We start from the raw sequence: 12,500 nt of genomic DNA, 5'->3' as shown, positions 1-12,500 counted from the left end.
TTCTCGACACATGGTGAGTTCTATTGAGCTTACCACAGTATTGACCACGTCAGATCAATTCTTTTAAAGAGTTGGTATTATGTAAGGTTTTCAATTACAATAAGGCCAGAGTTGACCAAGCAAGATGTGGCCTAGATTTTCTCCTAAATTTTAGGAAGCTTCAACAGCTAATTCTGGTTAAGTCAAATGATGTGGCTATTAAAAAGGGAAGTGGGGATGATGGTTCAAAATGGTAAATATATATTCTAGAATATAGCCCACAATGACTAAGAGAAAGTTGCTGAAATTTAGGGAGCCACGACGCCATGGAAATAAAGATCGAGCAGGAAAGTTCAATTAAAGAAGGTTAGCTAAAATCAAGGAGACATGGGTCTGCAAAACATATATGTTTGTATATATGGAATTATAGAAAAATAAGGATTTTGCAGAAGGAAGAGATTACAGAGAACGTTAGACAATTGGCCAAACAAAACACTTCAGTTGAAAGTGGTGGTGCTTCAGAAGGTAACTGCCACTAACTGAAGAAAGTTTTCAGAGATCATGGATGACAAAGATGTAGATGATAAAATCATGTCTGAAAAAAGGAAAAAGAGCGAGGAAACGTGGGACATGTATAAGCCTTTGAAGAAACCAAGTGGAAAACTCAGTTCAGAAATATACATTACTTGAAATCATGGGGGACATAGTTGAAGATATGGTCAAAAAAAAAAAAAAAAAAGGAGGAGGAGATAAGGAACAAGATGGAAGAAGGAGGTTTCAAATTGCCAAAGGATCATGGAACACTTGGCAGCTTCAAGCTTAGCCAAGTAGAAGCTGCCAAGGCTGCCACATTAAGCTGCTGCATGTGAAGAAACTCTATAAATAGAGCACCAAGATGTAACATACAGGTCTCCTCAATTCTCCCCTCAAACACTGCTCAAAGCCCAACCTGCTCAATGCATACAACACAAACATCTTTGCTAAATCATATGACTCTCATTTCAATAATGAGTTTACATTATGTTTAAACCTAGCACTTTCTTGGTACATGTATTGTCCATTCCAACAATGAATGTAGATCATTTTAAGTTGAGTCTAGCACTTTGCTATCTTGTATAGTATTCATTCCAGTGATGAATTCTCATAACGTTTAAGTTAAGTCCAGCACTCCTTTTGCTACTTCCGGCCAAGCACTGCATTTCTATATCATTTAATTTCCAGTCCTGCACTTCAATTTCTTTAATTTCTAGCCTTGCACCTTCAAAACCGTCTTCATTTCCATTAGCCATAGAATAGTACCAAAGTCCTTTTCTAAAGGCAAAAAAGACCCTTCGAAGATGGTCATTCCAGACCTTTGTACAATCGCCTGATCCCATCAAACCTTCAACTGGATAATTATTTGGATATCTACTTTGGAACGACAGCAGTTCCTGGAACTCTCGCAACCCTACTATTCTATTCTTCCACTAATCCACCACAATCTAGAATGCAGAACCAACACCTTTTTGTGAGCCAAACACTTATAATTGCATTACCCCTGGTCAACTCATTGAGTACCTAAGTTGCATCTCCAAAAGTTGTATAACTCAATGGGCAATACATTTTAGCTCCTGCCCAGTGCCTCCAAGACAAGAAAAATCTATCTTACGCTCAGCTCCTTTCCTGCCATGTCCTATTCAAACCTTCCAAAATCAACTTCAATCTGCACAATGTCCTATTCAAACCTTCCAAAATCAATGTGAATCTGCACAAACCGACGCATTAGATTGCTTATTCTTTACTATCTCTGCAAAAGTAAAACCAATATCTATGTGAACAATCTCAGCATGGCTAGAAAAAAACTTCAACCTTTCCAATCATAGTCATCAATCCTGACTCAAAAAGTAAAAACCACATCACTTTTATCCATAGTATAATTAGCATAAACGGTACCATGAATCCCAAGCATTTAAAGGATAGCTCATCAGAACAAGAATAAGCCTCAATACCCATCAAAGTACTACCACCAGAAGACAAAACCAATCTATTCCACTCCGATGTAAAGCTAAATTCTGTTCCAAATAGTGGGCCATATCAAGCAGTAGCGTTACACAGAAAGTAACCAAAAGTGGTTGCGTGTGAGGTCGGGGTTCTGTACAGGCAGGTGCACTAACTAGGGAGAGCTAACACAAACCCATGGTGGCTTGATTTTATAGCTATCAAACCCATTGTGGGTTCGGTGCACACCATTTTGCTGTTGGCAACAACACATCCAACCTAACACAGGCGACCACTAGCAATTCAAAAAATATAAATGGATCCTTGTTGATGGTTTATTGGTTTAGTAGATCATAATCACTAGGGGTGCAACTGGGGCGACTTAGGTGAGTTAGGGGCTCAATCTTGAGGTATGAAATCTTTAACACTAACCCAACATAACTCAATCCACCATCAACCCAAGCTAATCAATTGAGCTCAACCTGTTCGTAATTTTTCAACTTTGGGTTGAATAAGCTTGCAAATCGAACTGAAATAAATTAAATTCAGATTACTTCAGTAACAAATTAAATAACCATATGTTAATGTCAGGTTCTACGATAAGACAAATCATTTCAATAGCAATGAGAATACCGAGAAATAGAGGCCTAATTGGAGCACTGAGATGTCACAAGGAGTAGTCCTCATGTGGAGGATCGAGGAAGAGGAGGTGGAGTTCTGCTCTTGATGATCTCTCTAGAGTTAGTACAAGAGGGCACGAATTATATAAGATAAACCTAAAATTCTATTCAATTCAATTCAATAAGAAGTCTAATCATTAAATTACGTAAATAAATTTGAATTTACATGGAATCAACTTCATTTTATGTATAGGAATTATAAAATGTGGTCCTAGTGAGATATACGACAACATATAGGAAGTATGGCCCGGGTGTATCTGACATTTTCTGCATTGCAGCCCTAAGATCTCCCTTCTTGGTACACCGGCTGCAGGTATCCCACAAGCTTCTGCAAACTTCATAACATGTTCAGGAATATCAATCAATCTCATTTTCTTGGTCAGGAGGAGATCCATTGATACAACAACAGCATCAGCTCAGGTACAAGAGTGAGGTGTATCTGGTGTATGTTCTGTAAGAGAATTCAGAATCTGTTTAAATTGGTTCAGCAATATCTATATACATTATACTACATGTTTGCACTATGAAATTTGAAACATATAACAGCTTCTTGTATGCACAGCCTATCAAGTGAGACATTTTTCAAAAAGCTAAAAGTCCAAATAAGAAAGTATCATAAAAAGTATAATTAACTGCCGTGATAACCTAAGGTAGTGTCCCAAAATTGTTCTTAGCATTTCATTAAAGAAGCAACCAATTTCACTTTTTTCTAATAATAATTCAACCCAATTCCACAAAATCATAAGCTACACCAAGATTCATTTCCTGAAGGAGATGAATGTTTAAGGCCAGTAAATCTTAGGAACCATATCCTTGTAAACTTTCATATTGCAATGTAGTTTATTACTAAGAGAGAATTTGTTGCCCTACCAGGTTCATGGTCCTTTCTACGGATAGCTTGTTGACCTATCAGACATGGTCCGCCGAGGTTTCTGGACTTTCCTAAATCATTACAACCCGAATTTCAAAATCCTGCTAGGTCATTTTACTTGATATCCTCGTATTCCAAGATCTTACAGTGAAGTGTTGAGTATAAATTCTGAAGATAACACTACTTCCAGTGGAAAAAACTGGAGGATGTCACATAACAATACGTGGGTGCAAGTTTTCACAAGACCTTTACCCCTTACATTGTAGCATGCCAACCAGTATCACTTTTCAGACTAAGTCTAAGGAAAGATTTATTGCTAATTTGCTATATCCAGTAGCAGTCTACTTTTAGGTGCAAGTCAACTCAATTACCTCATTATTCAAGCATGAAATCAAAATTGTTTCAGCCCAGAAATAGTCTCCTACATGATTTATGCAGTCAATTCAAAAGCTAATTGAAAAGAAATCTAAGCAAATGCATCTAGGATTCCCGGGGCATAGCCCCCAACCCGTACTCGTACCCACCAAAGTGATGCCAACGAACATGTAATGAAACCTACTAGACACTTTTAACATAAAGAATAATCTCTCACAATGATTCTGCACGTAAAGGGATCAAGTTTGAAAATGGCATAAAGGTACTAAAAATCACAACCAAACTCCGCTACTTGACTCTTACAAGTCCTCAAGCCAAACCCGACAAAGGGGTAAAATCATTCGTTCTCCCCACTTAAACCAGCAGCACAAGAATTCTCCCTTGATCAAAATTTGGCATGTGACACTGGGGCTTGCCTTGTGTTTGGAGGGAAATTGTCTCTCACTAAAAGAATGGGACACCTTAAAATCAAAAAATTAAATAATAATAATTAACTCGTGCCAAACATTTTATTGTAATATGTGAAACATAAGCAAAATAGCATTTACTTCTGACGCCACGAGAATGGTACAGACAAAAAGAAGAAGCATAACCAAAGGGTCAATCATGTAATAAATACGTATTTCAATTACAATATTTCTTTTAATTTTTATGTTAAAGGGATACAAGCTCATTATTGAACTTAACGCTAGCAATATTAATCCTTAATCCAGTTGCAATAAACTCCACCACTCTACAAGCAAAGCTTAAAGATCATTTTCAATCATTCACATTTTCTTAAATGTCTACCTCAACAAGAGATCAATGTGCATACCTCCATAAAAAATAAAATAAGATAATTAAGAAGGGATCAGACACCCTTTTCAATCATATTAAAACCTCATTAGTCCAAGCAATGGAAAAGGATTATAAACACTACAATTTATTAAAGCAAAACGAGCATCTTAGGGAACTAAAACCAATTCATTTACTGTTATACCCATGCCGCTTCTTCAATCTTCTCTATAAATGAGACATCTCACTATCCACCAAGGTAAGGGTCTCCCAAGAAACTCCACTTGGTCATACGCTGCCTATTTTCCTTTTCTTATACTCACTCTCCCTAACCACTCACGGTCACAGCTATGACACATACAAGTATAAATTATTATTAAACTGTACATGATACGTGTGACTTAAATAATGGAATGTTTCAGGCATGGGAGTTGTGGATTGCTGATACGGAGGGATGGATTTGATGGACCTAATATTGGATAATCCTTCTTCCACTTCTACATTGTTGAGATACATTAAAATAGGGCTTCTCCATCTCCAAGGAAATCCAAATGATCGAACTACCATGTCTGATTTTGTCACAATGCTTAGAATGAATATGCACCTCTACCAACGCCTAAGGAAACTACATTTTCTACCTGCCGGCCTCAGGTGAACACAAATGCAGCATCACTTAGCATTGCTGAAAACTGTTCAGTAAATACGGTAACACATTCAGTCTGAAACAAAATGTCTTGGAATATGAAATTATGATCTCGCGTCAATAACTGAAAGTGTTACAGTATTTATTCAATAGCTTTCAGTATTACTAAACGTTGCATTTGTGTTCACCACAGCCCGGTAGGGAGAAAATGTAGGTTCCTTAGGTATTGGTAAAGATCATTTTCAATCATTCACATATTTCTTGGATGTCTACCTCGACCAGAGATCAATAGATCCATCATTCAACCGGTAAATTGTTTAAAAATGACAAAAAGGGATCAAATTCTCCGCTCAATCATCTTCTATTATTTTTGTTTCATCATCATTTATATTACTTGGAAGCTAAATTACTCAATTTGTGTGAGACAATTCATGATGTGAAAAGTACATAATAGGAGCAATAATCAGAACTGGAACATATAACATGCACAGCAAAACACGCCATAAAAAATCATAGACCCGAACCAAAAAGTGGTTGTCTATGTGTGAGGGGCTAGTTCTCCAGCTAAGGCAGTTGCAGTTTCAATTTTTAACAATTCACCAGTCCAGAGCTAGGGTATTCATGTGTAGGATATAGTTCTCCAGAGCTAAGGCAGTCTCAATTTTTAACAATTATTCATGGATAGCTAGTTTTCCAGCTAAGGAAGTTTTTAACAATTCTCCAGAGCTAAGGTTCGAATTTCAGTTTTTAACAATTCTTTCCAGCTAAGGCAGTTTCAGTTGCACATTCCAATCCAATCCAATCCAACCACTTTAATGCCCCGCTTGGTCACAAGCCCGCGCTACTGGGTTCGGCAATATTGGATTGCAACGCCGCTTATTATTAACCGAAATGTAATATTCTATTTTATCGATGTGGGATTGGGATTTGGAAATTTAAGCAACCCGTAAATTAATGAAATAAATTACCTCGCCTCTGTGCCTGCCGATCACCCCTCTCCTCTCCTCTCGGGAATCCATTGCCGCGGCTTTGAAGAACCCATTCTGCCATTGTGGGTTGGTCTTCGGAAATGGAGGTTTGGGGGGTTTCGGTGATGGTGGGTTTGGAGTTGCAGACGACGTTTGAGATGTGTTTTGGGGAATGAGACCGCGATTTTTTAGGTTCTGGTGAAAACAGAGGGTTCAGAATACTTTCATAGTCACCAAACTAAAAGGACAAATAGTCACCAAACACTATTAGGTACTTAAAAAATCTCTCCAATACTTTATTGAGAAAATTAGATTTTAGTGACCAAAAAGGACAAATAGTCACCAAACTAAAAAATTAACTACTAAATAGTGACCAAATGAGGGTAATTTAGTCAAAAATACTTGTTCAATAAATATTAAACGGGTTGACACGAGATAAACGGGTTTGTATTGACCTTAAACGGGTTCGGGTCATAAACGGGTTATCACGATTAACCCGTTTACTTAACCGTGTCGAGTTAATGTTGAGGGATTTAACCCGTGTAATCCATTTATAACCAATTTAACTCAATATGTTATAAACATAAATATGATATATATAATATGTTACTTATTTAAACCCAATTATTATGGATAGTTAAGTCATTTTAACATAAACTTTATTCTCATGATTTTTTTCTTTTTTTGAATATTTGGGTTAATTGTGACAATTTTATTATTATTATTTATTATTTGATTATATATTAAAAGCCTAGTTTTAATAAACAAGTCATTAAACTGGCTAACTCGTTTACTCGTTTAATAAACGGGTTGGGTCAATGTTGAAGATTCTTAACACTATTATTAAGTTGGTTGGTTTTGGATTTACTTGTTTTGTGTAATATCCTTATATCGACACGATACAATTATAACCCACGAATACGAATTATCACTCCTACCTTTGCCAAACATCAAGTGAAGGTTCAGTGGTCCACCGTCCACCAATAAGTGGCTTTTGGGTTTTATTTATTTATTATTTTATAGAATAAGTTGAAAAATAAAACTCAAGACGCAACTGCACATGTATTTTTTTTATTTTTATTTTTATTCTTGGTTATTTTTATTTTTTTTATTTTTTAGTATAAAACATTTAACAAACAGGTGATTTAAACTTTAGTTGTTAACAAAGAATATTAAAATGAAATCCTAGGAGGTTGATATGATTTTTGACTTTTATTTGTAATTTAGTATTAAACGTTTAACAATACGGTGACTCAAACTTTAATTATTAACAAAGAATATTAAGATGAAATCCTTGATATGATTGAAATCTTAGGATGTTATCAATGTGCCAGTGGCTTAGTGGTATCGGTTTCTTACTTTCCAAGGGAATGTTAGGACTTCAAGTCTCAGAAGAGATGCGTGTGTGACTACCAACTAAGAAAAAAAAATTCTTAGGACATTGTTATGATTTTTGACTTTTATTTGTAAACAAATGGAAAGATAGACAACTTTCCAAATGGTTAATTACCCTATATTGACATATAAATATCCATGTAGACTCGGTGAAGTAGTAGGAATATGAATATTACCTTCTCCTCTTTGATATCTTTTATTTTTTTTAAGGATTTTTTTTAAAAAATTGCCAAATAAAATAAAAAAGGTGGGACCATATCCTAATTTTTTTCTTAAAGAATGATGACAGTCTACTCTTTCTTTCTTTATTTTTATTTTTATTTTTCAAAAATTATGTTCTACCATTTTTATTCAATTAAGAACATGATGAATACTATTAGTATTTTTTTTTTCTTTTTTTTTTTTGGGTGTAAAGTTCCAACTAATTTTAAGCTTAAAAATTCTATTTTTTTTTTTAAAACAATTGAAATGGTTAGAAACTCAAAATAAATAAATTAATAATTATTTGACTTGTGAATTAGCTCAAAATTTGTACTTGTAATAATTTAAACATGTGAAAAAGATTGCTTTATTTGCTTAATTCGTATAATTAGAACCCATGTCAAACATTAAGTGAACGTCCAGTGGTCCACCATCCACCAATAAGTGGCTTTGGTTTTATTTATTTATTTATTTTATAGAATAACTTGAAAAATAAAACGCAGGACCTTTTTTTTTTTTTTTTTTTTTTTTTTTTTTTTTTGACGTTTAACAGTTTCAAATTATCATAATTCATAGTCCATCAAGTGGGATAGAATCATCAAAATTGTTCTTATAATCTTTACTACGACTAGTTTCACTTTTTCTAAGAATAACTCAAACCTAATTCTACATCATCATTAGCTGCACCGTTCCTATCCTATGCACAACATAATAAAGTGTTTGTACTGCTTGGACGGCCCACAAGCATCACACACATGTGATGATTGTAGATCATCCGATGCAACACTTATAAATTCTGAAGATATAAAATTGATGTCAAAAAACGATACGTGGGTGCAAGTTTTCACATTGTGGATCAAATAAAAAGTAGTATCTATTGCTACATCCAGCAGGTAGTCTACTTTTATTTATAAATCAAATTTTGTACTCCATTGAAAACAGGTTGAATGAAATGCCTCATTATTCAAACATGAAATCAAAGTTGTCAATTCGAAAGCTAATCCAAAATACAATCTAAGGAAGTCCATCTAAGGTCCAAAAAGCTCATACCAAGATGCAGAGTTCCAGGCACATTAAATGTCACACTAGCAGGATGGATGGCCTGAACTAACAGCTTCATAATTCCACATTCAGCATTATCATCGTGAGGCAGGTCAACTTCTAACACCACAAATTTCAAGATATTCATCTCAAATTTTGTTAAAGCAAATATAGCACAAGAATTGAATTAAGCTGCAATTTCATACTGTATACAGTCATCTTGCACAAGCCATCCCTTAGAAGGTATGATAAAAGATCATCAATTCCTAATGAAATAGATGTGGCGATGGCTTGCTGAAAGCCAGAGCTTTTACTTGATCTAGGATGTGTGACGTATATGCCATTCAGAAGTGATCAATTAATTTACATATTTAAGCATAATTTTCCAGGATTATGTTAGGGTATCACACACACACAATTGTCAAATATAACAGATAAAAATCACACACAAGCTAAAAATAAGATTTATGTGGTTTGGCAAATTGCCTAGTCCATGGGTGAAGAATGACTAACTTTACTACAAAAACTTGATTACACACTTTTTTCTCTCTCATAATCTCAATTTTGTTTTTCTCTCTACAATTTTTTTTATCTAATACGCATCTCTATTTATAGAGTCTTCAAACCTAATTCATTGTTAGACAATGATCAACTTTCCTACAAGGAGTTACCATATTAATCTAACTGTAAAATAGAGATACAATTTCTTCTCCAAATCTACAGCTTTTTCCCCAAGTCTTCTGGCTTCTAAAACCAATAAGGAAAACAAATCAACATAGCTTCCTACGGGAATTGAACTAGTTCACCAACACTTGAACTGGTTCAACTTTGCTGCCCCAAAAGTGTTGCAACTTACTACCTTACTTGAACTGGTTTAACTAAGGTAGTAGTCAAAGTCCAACTCATCACTCCGGTTCAATTGGTTCAAAGTTCATTAACTAGTTCAAACATGCCAGTAGGTTAGATTCCACTTTAACTAAAGATTTCTCCACCTCAAATAACGTACTATGATGAAATTGAGAAATATTCTAATAGATAGGTCAAAACCTTGATAGTATCCCCTTCACCTTCTTCATAGATCTGCTAATCAGAACTATGGTAATGTCCATCTTAATAGTATAGAGTTGGGAAAAGCAAAAACAAACCATCTTCTAGCATATACAAGTTCATTATAGAGGTGGACTTCAATGATTTATTGGCAAATGTATATTGAATGAACTGGGAAAAGGGAAAGCATGTCATCTTTAAAAGGCATATTCCATATGAATAGCACAGTACTTTTATCATCAAAGACAAATTCCAACTGCTACAATATTGTTACATAAGCATACATCTCCAGAAGTCGCATTGGCTGCATATCCGAGATTTACTTCAATACAGGATCCTACTTCATCATAGCCCCCAACCCCCCTTCCTTTTGACCAAAGTGATGTCAACGAATATGCAATAAATCACATCATAATCAGCATAATGCTGTTAAGAAACTTAAAGGCATTTGACTTTCCCACGAAAAAAAAAAAAAAAAAAAAAATCTTACTAGCCATTTTTAACATAAAGAATTAGCTCTCACAACTATTCTGCGCATAAAGGGATCAAGCTTGAAATGGCTTAAAGGTACTCAAAACCACAACCAAACACAACTACTTGATTCTAACAAGACCTCAAGTCAAATCAGACAAAGCTTACATCCTTAGTTCAATTCTGCCCACTTAAACCAACTCACAAGAATTCTCCCTCGATCAAAATTTGGCATTGTGTTTGGAGGGAAGTAGGGACAGAACACCACTAAAAAATAAAAATAAAAATAGAATAAAACATGGTAGGCATTAAATTCTACTATGGAACATTAGCAAAATAGCATCTCATTCTCATGCCAAAAGAAAGCATGAGACAAAAGGGTCATCGATCATCTTCAGTCATTCACATTTTCTAAAATGTCTACCCTCAACCAGAGATCAACACTCATACCTTCATGAAAAAAAAAAAAAAAAACAAAGAAAAAGAAGAAGGATCAGACACCTATTTTAATCATATTAAAACCCCATTAGTCCAAGCCATGGAAAAGGCTATAATTTATTAAAGCAAAACAAGCATTTAGGAAAAATACCACCAATAGATCCATCTTTCAAACGTAATTGCTCAAAATGACAAAAAGGGATCAAAATATTCTCCACTCAATCATCTTCTTTTATTTCACTTCATATTGATTTCTATTACTTGGAAGCTACATTACTCAATTTGTAACATATCATTCATCAAGGGCAAAGTATAGAATAAGAACAATCAGAACTGAAACAAATCACATGCACAACAAAACACAGCATAAAAAGTTGCATATTAAGAGTTGAATTATACATGAATATGCTAGATTACATCGGCACAACTACTTTACTATATATATATATATATAATGGGACCCACAAATATACTACTGTATTAACTATGCAAATTGCATGCAACTTGTAATGGTAATGATGGCATTGAAATCGTAGCCACAAAGGAATATATGTGATTGGTTCGCACTGTGTATAAATATATGATAGGAGGGTTATACCCATTGTACCTCAAAGTGAAGTAAGAAAAGAACTCTCTCACTGCTCTGTGTGCCTTCTTTCTCATCATATATATATATATATGTGTTTGTGGGGGGGTTCATTTTTATATTTACAATAACTATAGAATAAAAATACTATTTATTCAAACAATAAACAATAACATTGCAAATAATTAACTTAGAAAGCACTGATCAAACCTTTTTTTTGCTATGTCTAGAATTGCTAAATAGAGTATGTTTGAACCATGATTCGCTCCTCCAGAAGATCAATATATGGATGTCCCATCAACCTCAATAATCACATCTTTGATGGATTTATCATTGGGGACCATAGGGAGGACATGCTCTTGATAAGGTTCAACAACATCTAATAAGTACGGCCCATGTGTATCCAACATTTCCTAAATTGCACCTAAGATCTCCTTTCAACATCACAAGGGCAATAGGTATCTCACAAGCTTTTGCAAACTATAACACAACCCAGAATTTCTAACACTTTTGATGGGTTACCTAGATATGTTTGTGCTTATTAGCCTTATAGAAATGATACTCCCAATGGGCAAGCATACCCTCAAATGCTGATCATTCAGCAACAACATCTTAACGGGAAGATTCTCTAGCCATACTGTCGACATTCATAATTGTGGGAAAATGTGTTTAATGGCTTGTATTCTATACGTGTATAGTTAGCTATTTTAGGAAATTTTGTAACAGCTAGTATTCCTAGAATTAGGCTGATTCTGTAATAGCTTGTATTCCTAGAATTAGGTTGATTTGGTTAGTTTCTATTATATTAGAATATCCCATAAATTATAGAATCTGATATAACCTAGTTAGTTTACCTTTTTCTGCTGCTAGGATTGATGTATATATAGCTAATGTTTTGTGTATTATTTAAAACGAATGAAGGAAATTCTTTTCTCAGTTTATGTCATGGTATAAGAGCTTTAGGCTCTTTTCTGGGATTAAAAACCTCTTCACACATGCCTTCATTGCTGAGACCATACTGCTGCTTCTTTGTACCCTATTTTACCCCGATTTT

Source organism: Cornus florida, unplaced genomic scaffold, assembly GCF_030987335.1.
Source record: "Cornus florida cultivar Cherokee Brave unplaced genomic scaffold, ASM3098733v1 CherokeeBrave_3.0.0_Hap2_Chr04, whole genome shotgun sequence".
Lineage (NCBI taxonomy): Eukaryota > Viridiplantae > Streptophyta > Magnoliopsida > Cornales > Cornaceae > Cornus > Cornus florida.
This window is presented reverse-complemented; position numbering follows the sequence as displayed.